Source organism: Mizuhopecten yessoensis, unplaced genomic scaffold, assembly GCF_002113885.1.
Source record: "Mizuhopecten yessoensis strain PY_sf001 unplaced genomic scaffold, ASM211388v2 scaffold716259, whole genome shotgun sequence".
In the NCBI taxonomy this organism is placed as follows: domain Eukaryota; kingdom Metazoa; phylum Mollusca; class Bivalvia; order Pectinida; family Pectinidae; genus Mizuhopecten; species Mizuhopecten yessoensis.
This window is the reverse complement of record NW_018480027.1, coordinates 227,856-237,985: the sequence shown is the minus strand read 5'-3', so window position 1 is coordinate 237,985 and position 10,130 is coordinate 227,856.

Below are 10,130 nucleotides of genomic sequence, written 5' to 3'. Positions count from 1 at the left end.
TGTAACGAAAACATTAGCTATGTAGAGCTATTTTTACGACAAACAAAGGTATAAAAACAGGATATATAAGACAACATGCAGAAAACAACAGGCATATAGTAAGGTTTATACACACACAGACAAGAAAAAATACGTAAGTTTGACGTGCCATCCGTGTATTAGGTCAATAAAAATGCTGTTTTACAACTTAAAGAAATATAAACGAATAAAATGTGTGGTTTTTTACTTGGCAACATAATCCAATGTCTCCGGACAGATCTCCTACATGCAGCAAGATGTGAGGTGACGTCGTGTAAATACGCCTACAGTATCAAGGTGAATAACGTTACCCCATACCGTCGTTAATATATAATACGCTATTACGTAGACAACGTACCATTGCAGAATTTTAGTCTGTGTAGTCTGCATTACCTCACTACAGGGCCATTTGTAGACCCAGTCTACGATACACCCCTGCAGGTCGGGGGTTGAGAAAGGTGATCGTAAGAGGCGACTAATGTGGGATCCCCCTGCATGATTAGGGATTTGCTTTAACGACCATAATGAATCTGCTGCACCAATTGCAATATCTGGGATCTTTATATTTCCCTCTACTTCTAACTACATATTATTTCCTAGCGCATTGCTTAGCAACACCTCACTTTTGGCTTTAATGTTGAACGTTCGCCAAGGTGAGGAAGGCAATGGATTCTGTCCCTAAGCCGTGACATACCAAAGTTCTTAAAAATGTAGCTGTTATTCCCAGCTTAACGTTCAGCGTTTGGGGCAAAGGCAACAACTGGTTCACCCGTTGTCAGTATAATGTGACCGGGCGGAATACTGTGCTTGGTGCCTTCGGCATTTTATTACAGTGAAGTAGCACTCTAAAGCCGGCATCGGATCCTCACTTCCACAAGGAGGCAAACACACCAACACACCATGCCTCCAGCACACAGCAAACAAGCTTGCATACACAACACATATGGAGGCACGTCCTTATATGACATTAGCTGTTAAAAGGACTTTAAACAAAATAATAACCAAAACTAAACACCAAAAGCTTAGAATCGCACTAACACTCCTTGACAGATGCAACAGTATCATCACAGAGCAGGGCAATAGACCCAGGAAGGAACAGCACATAAAAGACACACTGGTCCATTAACAAATTCAAAAGTGTTATACACGAATAGGCAGAAAACAAGAAACAGGGACAAAAGAAAAGAGATTAGAGCCAAACCAAATGCAAAGACTAGTTTACAATACCCCTACATGAAAGGAATGTCTGGGGTGTTAACCCGGGTGATGAGGAAACACCATTTCAGCACACCGAAGAGGCCATTGACAGGGGCGTAGCTAGGCCCATTGTAGTCCGAATTATTCTGACGTTTTATCGACATTTATTTTATATATCGGTCTGACGTTAATCGACGACAGACCGATATTAAAAAAAGTCGATAAAACGTCAGAATAATTCGTACTAGGCCCATCGAAATGTGTAAGCCCAGGCGAGGGGTCTGATTGCCGCCCAGGCCCAAATCGAGTCCAGTGTAGGGCCCTGGTGGGGGGCTCAGGGGGGCGAAGCCCCCCGACGGAAAATGAGTTTTAAGATTTGACGAAGCATTCAAATTGTTATCCGAGACAGTTATTTAAAGACATTTTTTTTGAGTCAAATGCGCTGAAATGAAGAACATCACATAACTAATGTTCGTTATAATGTTTATTTCATACTACACGTTGCCCAGCCAACATGCAATTTACAGCTTACAGCTAGAAATGTCTAGATAAAAGACACTTTCCTTTTCTTTTGTGTTATGAAGAAGGTCTGTACTATGTTGTCCGTATTTATAGGAATTTCTCTGTGAACATGTAGCATTGCTAGCGAGGAAAGACGGTCTTGGTTTATCTTGTAACTATTCAGTAAAAAATGTAAAGTAAAACCGACTTCCGCTGAACTATAGTAATATATATAATACATTTCTTTTCTAATTATGATTTTAGACATTGCTTATCAGACGCCTTTTGAGTACGTTAATAAAAGCAGCTCATAAAATCAAATGAATTAGTCCCACCCCCTCAAAAAAGGAGCAGAAAAATATATAATTTAAGTTCTATAAGTTATAAGTATATAAATCCCGACCGATCTACCCTATTTTTTCAGTCATGCTATAACCAGAAGTTTGTTTTCTATCTAACCAGTCTAAATACCATGATGGAGAAGGTCTGGGTCCCAGTTTTTTTTAAAAAATAATGCTGATTCATATTTTCCCTGTGATAATGTATGAGAAGTCTTCATCATATCATCTGATTAGAAAAATAAATTCTTGTAGTTTCTATCGGCAATATCGTTAAACCCAAAATTGTCTTAACTACATTGAAGGAAATTCAAATGTGCCCTGTCACTGAGACGGTGTCGTCAATAGATTGTGGACACCTTGTTCTGAATTGATTTCTTGCTGGGATTTAAATCCCATGTCAATGTACAATGGTCTTTGCTGGAGTGTTTTTGGAGGGTCCAAGCAAGTGCTTTGCTGTGTGATGTTTGGACCTGCGGATGGACTTCAGCAATATTTGCATATACCGGGTTTTTAGTAACATGATGTCATTTTTTGTTTTGTTTCAACGGCTACTTTTTTGACAAATGGCACACACGGTAAGCCCGTATTTGTTTGTATTCTATGGACGCTATGCCCCTGATTGATAACACTTGGACAGTTACTCGTGCACCCAAAATACAAGACGGACTTTATAGAAAGAAACAGGAATCGTATACCAAATTTCTTGCAAGAATTGTCAGCAATGATATGTAGGAGAAACTGTGATATTTGGAACTAAAAACACATCAAAAGGACGATAGAAGGGAACATGAGCAACACCAATTTTACCGGAAACACTCACAAAACATCCGTCAACTAGTACTAGAAAGGAACAATATCATATCGTCGATTGGGACAGTTACACAATAGCTGAAAGGGAACACTATACAAACAAGGTTACCGCGAGCGGTATATAATACGCCCGTCACACATTGAATGAGCAGTTGTTTGTATGATTGAAATATATGAAGTATTTGTGAGTAATTGATATTAAAAGAGAAATCATTCAACATAACTGGTAGATCAATGAATGCAATACAACATCATGGAACGCATGCATCGCATTAATGAAACCAAGTGAAATAACTCCAGTAATTACGGTCGGATAATGGCGGTTATCAAACTTGTCCGTGGTTTCATGGTAATTAACCTTGTTGTGAAGTTTGAAGTTAATCCGTTAATAATTACTCGAGATATCGAGCGGACACTGTTTCGGCAAGTCCATAAAGGGGCATAACTCCACAAATTATGGTCGGATAATGGCGGTTATCGAACTTGTCCGAGGTTTCATGGTAATTAACCTTGTGGTGAAGTTTGAAGTTAATCCGTTAATAATTACTTGAGATATCGAGCGGACATCGTTCGCATGCCCGCCCGCCCGCTCACGTGATAACATAATACGTCTCCGTCTTCGACGGGCGTATAAAAATGAGAAAAAATAAAAGAAGCAGTCGAAACCAGGAAAACTCCAAACAATAGCAGAGTGAGGTGTGTGGGTGCACCAGCCTAAGTCATCTGTATGACCAACTACCAAAATTCACAATTTCGTTACATCGCTTATTGGAACATTGTTTGTGTACAAAGAAATAGAATGTCTGTGTATTTTTATCTTCGAAAATAGATGGATTCAGTCCGTGCTGACCTTTAGTTTACACATTTTGATTTATTCTGTTTGTCATTATTGGCAGGACGTGCTCNCCCCCCCCCCCCCCCTCCCGACGATTTCGAAGATTGTCCATGCCAACTACTTGTTTGTTAATAGCTTCACATCATGTTTACATGTACATGTTCAAATGCGATACAATTGGTATGCTTTGTACTACGATCACAGTAAATGCATTTAATTTAGTTCAATATGTTGTGAGTTGTTGTGAACTCCAGTAATAATAAATATATCTAAGAGTGTGTACATGTTTAAATATGACCCCCACTTGTGCCAATTGGGAAACAAACCTTCAATATTGTCATGGAAAATACATAACTATCCTCGAATGAAGGCATTTTTACGTACTCAACATTAGATTTTTTCATGAATGCACCCAAAATACGTTCAAATGGGGTTTGTGGGATGTCCCTTATTTCTTACATGTTTATACCACACAATTACATGCATCAAGATCACCCATGCAGATCGGGGTTTCTGAAAGGAAAACACCTGACGTTACCCACTACATGTATCGTAAGAGGCGACTAATGTGGGGAAACCCCTACAGAATTGGGGATATGCTTTTTTGCTCTCTACTTAGGGATATAAAAGCGACCATAATAAATCTGCTACACCAATTACGATATTTAGAATCTTTATATTTCTCTCTTCTTCTAACTACTGTTATATTTCCTATTGCCTTGCTTGGCAAACACCTCACTTTTGGCTTTAATGTTGAACATTCGCCAAGGTGTGGAAGGCAATGTGTTCTGTCCTCAGGTCGGGACATACCAAACCCCTTAAAATAGTAGTTGTGATTCCCTGCTTAACGTTCAGTATTTAGGGAAATGGCAAACACTAGTTCACCCGTTGTCAGAATAACATGACCGGGCGGAGTGCTGTGCTGGGTACATGCGGCATGGCATTTCAGCGAGATAGCACTATGAAGTCTGCGCTATCACAAGAAGGCAAATGCACCAACACATCCTGTCTCCGGTTTACATTAGCACATGCACGCATACAAAACATACACGGAGGCACGTTCTTAAATGACCTAAGCTGTTGATAGGACGTTAAACAAGATAAAACCAAGACCAAAACTTACCAAGGTCATACTTAAAATTAGGTGATAGCGATGAAACGTGGAAACAAATTCTAACGTTGATAATCATGTTTCATGCAAATAGACAATTACTAAATCCCGTTTTTAATTATTGACACGTAAAATGTTACATGTAACTGTATTTCCAATGTCTGAAATTATTCATACAAATATAGGCTATTCTCAGACATCTGAAACGTATACTTTATATTGACTTTGAGTGGTATGACGTCAGCTTTGAAATGAATTTTAGAAAGATACCCTTTGTTTGAATAATATTAACGTATATCGATTCTTGAAACGACATATGCAACAGGAGATCAACACGTCAGTAACAGTCGGCACAAACAGAATACAAACAAAAGCTAGTGTTTTTTTCCAACAAAAAATGTCAAAATTTAATAGCCTGTATTAAAATGAATACAATTAAGAATACAAAAGAATAACAAAACAGTCTATGATTCACTGTTTATTCCTACTGAAAGGATATGTCGTACTGTCAAACTGTTGCTCTTAATCGATTCCAGTAAACAATCACAAATAAAGAACTCGAAATAAACAGCTGTTTATCGTGTAAACGTATCTTTCTAAATACGATCTATATACTTTGAAACAGAAGAGCAGACGTCTCTCTCGAAGTGGCAGTAATAAAACACCGTCCAAAAACACCCGGACGAAGCAAGCCATGCGTACTTTGTCATGAAAGGAACTTATTTTGATCGATGTAAAACACAATGAATGCTTTATTGATGCTGGTAACACACCCATTGGTAAACAACGACTTACCGATTAGTTAACTAATTCTGTTTATCTTTTTAACTATTAATTATATAAGCGTCGAGTCATCATATTTTAAAGTTATATTATATACGTTTATTTATGTTAGCAGGATAATTCTTAAGGATTTTATTAATAGTTTAAGACATGCAATAAAACATACACAAATAAGGTAACAATACACTCTGCATCACAAGTTATCACTATTTTACGGGCTACAATTGCTCATGATGATTATACAGCATTACCAAGCATTGCCATTCCTCCACCCCAACAGACCTACGGGGATATCAATCACTTGCAATTCAATCTGATACTGTATGATCACAAGGCAACGGGACACATGTTCTTTAAGTTATTGGAATTACGACTTGAATGGTAGCTTTTGATCAGGACAGAAAAAAGTAAAATCATATTGACAAAGCAATTTGTAGATCAGACAAAAAAGTAACTAGACCAGACCGACCCTACCAAATCAAACAAATGAGGCAATGTTTTAGTGCATGCCGTCAAAACAATTGTAGGAAAACTTCTTTAAATTTAATTATGCACAGCAAAAGCATTTACAAACATTTCCTCAAAAATGTTAAAAGTAATCACATAACAAGAGGCCCATGGGCCTTAACGGTCACCCGAGTTCTGATATATTTATACAGAGAGTTGATTTTTGTTTTTAAAACATGAACAGAAGTATTATTCTAAGTGACAAAAAAACAATAAAACAGCCTTATTCAATATCTAGCATACAGATTTAAGACCGAAAAGGATTTGCAACTAGCACCTCTGATTCTAAACAAGGAAAATGAAGATTTTTTAGCACACTGACTCCTTTGGGCGCCCTTGGGGTAGAGCTGGCTCAAAATTTTCAAAGTATCAAACTGTCACCTCAGGGTTATAATTCCAATCAAGTTATCAACATGTAATATTCAAAGTATAATTTACCATAATCAATTGTGCCAATCCTTCCCAAGGGGTAAACGTGAGACCCTAAGGTCATACAATTCACAATTTTGGTAGAGCACCTTAAAACCCTTCCATTTATGAAGAGTATTTGATTTTACCATATCTGGGTCTTGATAAGAAGATTTTGAAATTTCAGTCAATTCGACCCTTTTTGGTCCCATCCATCAGCCCCTGGGGGTCAGTCAGGGCTGATATTGACATACCATCGAACTAATATCCAATACTGATAATGCTTACCCAAATTGAATTACTTCCAATGGAAATTAAACAAATGTTGGTCTAAAATGTGATTTCCCTATATAAACTATAGTAAAGATTACCCTATTCCCAGGGGGAAACGTGAGACCCCAGGGTCATGAAATTCACAATTTTGGTAAAGCACCTTAAGACCCTTTCATCTATGAAGAGAATTTGATTCTACCAAATCTGGGTCTTGAGAAGAAGATTTTTGAAATTCAGTCAATTCGACCCTTTTTGGCCCCACCCATTCGCCCCTGGAGGTCAGTCAGGGCTGATATTGACATACCATCAAACTGCTATCCAAAACTGATAATGCTTACTCAAATTGAATTAGTTCCAATAGAAATTAAACAAATGTTGGTCCAAAATGTGATTCCCCTATATAAACTATTGTAAAGATTACCCCCTCCCCAGGGGGTAACGTGAGACCTCAGGGTCATGAAAATGACAATTGTGGTAAAGCACCTTAAGACCCTTCCATCTATGAAGAGTATTTGGTTCTACCATATCTGGGTCTTGAGAAGAAGATTTTGAAATTTCAGTCAATTCGACCCTTTTTGGTCCCACCCATCAGCATCTGGGTCTGGGGGCCAGTCAGGGCTGATATGTGCATACCATCAAACTGCTATCCAAAACTGGTAATGCTTACCCAAATTGAATTTCTTCCAATGGAAATTAAACAAATGTTGGTCTAAAATGTGATTTCCCGATATAAGCTATAGTAAAGATTACCCCCTCCCCAGGGGGAAATGTGAGACTCCAGGCTCATGAAAATCACACTTTTGGTTCAGCACCTTAAGACCCTTCCATCTATGAAGAGTATTGAATTCTAGCATATCTGGGTCTTGAGAAGAAGACTTTTGAAATTTCAGTCAATTCGACCCTTTTGGCCTCACCCATCAGCCGCTAGGGGTCAGTCAGGGCTGATATGTGCATACCATCAAACTGCTATCAAATACGGATAATGCTAACCCAAATTGAATTACTTCCAATGGAAATTAAACAAATGTTGGTACAAAATGTGATTTCCCTATATAAACTATAGTAAAGATTACCCCCTCCCCAGGGGGACACGTGAGACCCGAGGGTAATGAAATTCACAATTTTGGTAAAGCACCTTAGGACCCTTCCATCGATGAAGAGAATTTGATTCTACCATATCTGGGTCTTGAGCAGAAGTTTTTTTTAATTTCATTTAGTTCGACCCATTTTGGCCCCACCCATCAGCCCCTGGGGGTCAGTCAGGGCTGATATGTGCATACCATCAAACTGCTATCCAATACTGATAATGCTTACCAAAATCGAATTTCTTCCAATGGAAATTAAACAAGTGTTGGTCCAAAATGTGATTTCCCAATATAAACTATAGTAAAGTTTATCCCCTCCCCAGGGGGAAATGTGAGACTCCAGGCTCATGAAAATCACACTTTTGGTTCAGCACCTTAAGACACTTCCATCGATGAAGAGTATTTGATTCTACCATATCTGGGTCTTGAAATTTCAGTCAATTTTACCCTTTTTGGCCCCGACCCTCAGGCCACTGGGAGCTGGGGACTAATCATTCAAAATTGTTGTTGACCTTTGGCCATGGAAGGTTTCTGCAAAATTTCATTGAATTTGGTTCATTGGTTTTGGAGAAGTCGAAAATGCAAATTGTTTACGGACGCACGACGAACGACGGACGACGACGGGGACTTTGTCTCAGGTGACCTAAAAAGCATAAATATCTGGTTTCTAAGAATGAATTTAGTAAAAAAAACACCAAAAAACACCAAACAACTTTATTTCAACTAAGAAACAATTTACGTTAATCATTTTTGTTGGTCCGCATGAAAGTGCTAAGGGGGTCTTAACGTGGGATTACACCGGAATACCCGGAGAAAACCCACGTGGTCATCCAATACCTTTTCACGTCCGATCTGGGAGTCGAACTAAAGCCATCTTGGCGAATGGCGAGTGCGCTACCACTGAGCAACCCGACTACAATTTAACACGCTATATTGATTACATAACATTCCACTTAGCACAGCTTATGTGCACTAGCGATTTGCAAAACACCCTACTGGATTTTCTTTCAGATATTCTTACACTTATCACAACTGGCTATATTCTAAATCTTAACAACTATCTGTCTATTTCAACGCAGTCTTTGGTGATGATTGTCTTCAATTAACCTTTTTTACATCGTTTAAGAAAGAAGTTATATACGTATATCAGGCACCTTTGATGGCCCGTATCAAATTGAACACAGGTCTTAATATGAGAGGAAACCAGATTGTCTGGATAAAACCCATGTATACAGGCCTACAGTTATATGCTATCGGTCTAGTAAAGGGCGACTGCACTAATCACTGAACCCGATCACCCATTTATCATCGATATGAAGTGATGATTGGCCAATACACCCGATGTATATGGTGATTGAGATGCACGTGCTTTCCTTGTAGATAAGAGAGGATGAATGCATGTGTAATTCTTGCATACATTTCTCTTTAAAATTTTCAACAATAAATATGGTATAACTTATACCTTAATATAATAATATTACTCAATATAATGAAAGGATAAAGGCAATCATAGAATCCACTGAAACAACACTTACAGGTATACAGGGCGTTATGTTGATGTAACCGAACCGTTATTTAAACTTACTTACTATCAGTTATACTCTGTAAGTTACGATTTTTCTCGTTGTGTTGTAACGCAATGCTACATTTTGTCATTGTGTGTTGACGCTTTGCTACATTTTGTCATTGTGTGTTGACGCTTTGCTACATTTTGTCATTGTGTGTTGACGCTTTGCTACATTTTGTCATTGTGTGTTGACGCTTTGCTACATTTTGTCATTGTGTGTTGACGCTTTGCTACATTTTGTCATTGTGTGTTGACGCTTTGCTACATTTTGTCATTGTGTGTTGACGCTTTGCTACATTTTGTCATTGTGTGTTGACGCTTTGCTACATTTTGTCATTGTGTGTTGACGCTTTGCTACATTTTGTCATTGTGTGTTGACGCTTTGCTACATTTTGTCATTGTGTGTTGACGCTTTGCTACATTTTGTCATTGTGTGTTGACGCTTTGCTACATTTTGTCATTGTGTGTTGACGCTTTGCTACATTTTGTCATTGTGTGTTGACGCTTTGCTACATTTTGTCATTGTGTGTTGACGCTTTGCTACATTTTGTCATTGTGTGTTGACGCTTTGCTACATTTTGTCATTGTGTGTTGACGCTTTGCTACATTTTGTCATTGTGTGTTGACGCTTTGCTACATTTTGTCATTGTGTGTTGACGCTTTGCTACATTTTGTCATTGTGTGTTGACGCTTT